Source organism: Pistacia vera, unplaced genomic scaffold (assembly GCF_008641045.1).
Source record: "Pistacia vera cultivar Batoury unplaced genomic scaffold, PisVer_v2 Contig27, whole genome shotgun sequence".
NCBI classification, from domain to species: Eukaryota; Viridiplantae; Streptophyta; class Magnoliopsida; order Sapindales; family Anacardiaceae; genus Pistacia; species Pistacia vera.
The window spans coordinates 535,495-538,865 of NW_022196079.1; positions in this window are offsets into that span (position 1 = coordinate 535,495).

The window sequence follows — 3,371 nt, forward strand, 5'->3', positions numbered from 1 at the left end:
TTTTTTTTATTTTTTATTTTTTATTTTTATGGATTTCCCTTCTGTTTTGTTAATGGTTAGTTTTATCATGATATTTGCCAAAATCTGAACAGTTTTAGAAGAAGTGTGGCCCAGATTGTGTCTTTTTCATCTGTCTAATTTCTCTCCCTATGGCCATTGTTTTTCAAGTGGTTGCGGCAATCTCTCTAATCCTCGGAATCATACACTGTGTTTTTCAGTTCTTAGAGTTGTACTAAAGATAAAAAGGCTGTTAAAGTTTGTGTTGTCTTATGGGAGTTTCGTTTGTTTAGAAGAATTGTGTTGTCATGTTGAATATGGACTATGGCGCTACCACAATTTTAAGAAGTGTAGTGACATCAAATAAATGAATAAGTAACTTTATTTGCTAGTGTAGTCCAATTAGAACTTGCACAAAAGATAGGCTCTTGCAAATGTCCTAACAAAATTAATTTTGCTAACTCCTACTAACTCTTCTATACCAAAATTAATTTATGTAGACATGACTTAGAAATGGAAACTTTGGCATGTACAAAAGAGAATTTACATCAGGGACTTGTTTAGGGTTCAAAAGGAAAATGTGGTATAGTCTAAATTCAATTATCTTAGAGAGACCCTCTAGCTTCTGGAGAGTGGATACATTTCTTTGGAGAACTTGGGATTGAAGGCTCCATTTAGGAATGTGTTATACTGGATATTTTGCATCTTGTCTATGAAACCTACTGCTCTGTGTTCACAGTTTAGTCTTTTTGGAATATTGCTAGGTTTTTTTGGTATATACCATATGTTTGACAGATTGCTGGTCTTACGATGTTTATATGTTGTGTTATTTGTTTATTTTTTTTGTTTTTATTGCTGAAAATCCTGATTTTTTAACTTCTGGCATATTTTCTGATTATGCTTAATTCTCTTCTTTCTGCAGCTTGTTTAGTATATGAGACTTCGCATCAATGGTTGTGAAGCTTCGCAAGAAGTATGACTTTTTGTTAGCTCAGATGTGTATCATTAAACATAATTATTATGCAATTGCATTCCCACTTTTATTCTCTGCACTCGATCAAACAGTCAAACTAAATATTCATTTTTATTATTAATTTAAATAATTCTTGTTAGTATTGATACAAGCACATTTATCTTATTACCTCTCGTGCATACACAGTCACACACTTGAGTAATAGCAATATTGAAGAAGAGCTCAAGGCGAAGATGCCTTCACTAGACAAAAATACACCATGGAACCCGAGGAAGTCAGTCATGAACTACTACTTTAGAGTAGACTCTCATCATCACATGTTGAATTCCTAAAATCACGTCGTCTTATTGGAACCTTCCAGAAAGGGTGGTGCTGGAATGAGCTTAAGAGTGAGGGATGCTCGAGTGAGGTAAGAGGAAGAAAGTTAAGTTCCTGAAAATGATGAAATGGTGAAATTAATTAGATGGTGATACTCTGACTCAAGATCCTGTTTGTGCATGCAGTTCAAGCTGCTCAAAGAAGCATGGCCAAAATGGAAAGGTTACTACGTGCCTGCAGCTTGTTAATTTCCTTATAATAAATTGATGTTGAATAATACTAACATATCTGTGTTTTGTTTGGAAATCTACAGTAACATGCATGAGCTTTCGTTAAAGAAGCAAGAGGATGATGTGGTTGTTATACATACAAATGAAACAGCAGTGGTGGTGGTCTCATTTTGGTTGTTGGGGTGGTGGTCTCGTTTTGGTTGTTGGGAACCACATCGAGGTTAATAAGAGAAGTTTTGGTGTTGGTAGTAATGACATTGAAACATTCATATTTTGTAAAAAAATTAGTTAATATTTTAAATTACTAGGATGAAGGATTTTATGAATAGAAAATTATTTTGTTGAAACTGACTTTATTAATGTTTTATTTTTTATGTTAGAATTTTTTTATGACATCATATTATCTATTTAATATACAAAAAATTGCTATAAATTTTTTTAATTATTATTAAATTTGTTAATTATAGCAATATTTGTCACTATTAATTTTAATCAAAGCAATAAATTATAAATTCTTGATATAAAGTATTTGTTCCATAACAAATAATTATAATATTTAGCTACAAATCAAAAGTATTCATAACAAGTAATTTTAATATTTAGCTATTAAATCATTATGTCCATACCAATATCTTTTTATATATAGATATGAATCTTATGTCCGTAGCAAATAATTTAATATTTAGTTACGAATTCACTATATTTGTGGCAAATGATCTTTTTATTTAGTTATGAATTTAGTGGTAACATAGCCAAAATATTAATATATTTGCCATGAATATTATTTTTGTAGCAGAAATTTTCAAGTTTTAGTTATAAATTTATATTTGTGTAGCTAAAATACAAACATAACTATACTAACTATTCCTCATGGCTATAAAGGCAAGACTTTTGCTACGAGCTTATTATTATTATGGCAAAAACATTTAAGTTTTTAGTTACATATTAATTTCATTCATAACAAAAAATATAAACTGTTAGCTACGTAAGCAGTTACATGGCTAATTTTTAGCTGCGCCACTTCTAGTTACGATAAGTTACAAAACATTGCATTTGTAGCTAAACCATTTAGTTATGCGAATTTATAGTTTTAGCTACAATGAGCGTCATGGCTAAAAATGCATAATGTTGTAGTGATACATCATGTTTGATGAATACTAAATGTGTTCCAAGAAGTAACAAAGCGTGTTCATTTTCTGCGTTTGCCAAGATCTTTAAAATTGAAAGTCCCTCTAGTGTAATTGATAGTAGTTTGTGTCTTTGTTTAAAGATGTTCCTTTTATGTAAGACTTGCTTTATGTTCGATTGTGTGTATATAAAATTGCATCTGCAATTTGTTAGATAACGGAAACATGAATTGTAGATAGCAATATATAATAATCAATATTTTGCATGTTAGTAATACTTGCGTCAAACGAACTGCTTGTAGAGTTTTGTTGCTATTCTTAGTTGCTTTAGCGATAATTTGCTACAGTGTTTCTTGTGGTAGTTGTAAGAAATTTGTTCTCAGTACTGGTGAAATTTGGTTAGTCATGATGATTTTTTCTTTCATTTAAATGTTTGTAACATTATGTTGTTGTTGTGTCAATTCTTGTTTATATAATTTTTAAGTTAATACTGAATAATCGTTATATTATTTTGAATTAAACATGACATTTAGTATTTCTGAAAATTGATAACTGTAATTAATATTTTTTTAAGCATTTAATAAGTTTATTTCGTATATTGATAAATTTATTTTGTTTATTATATATTTTATAGAATAATTACTATTATAAAGAAATTATACTAATGATTTATATAAATTGTTATTAAAACATGCATTAATACTGTTAACCATCCGTAGGAACTAT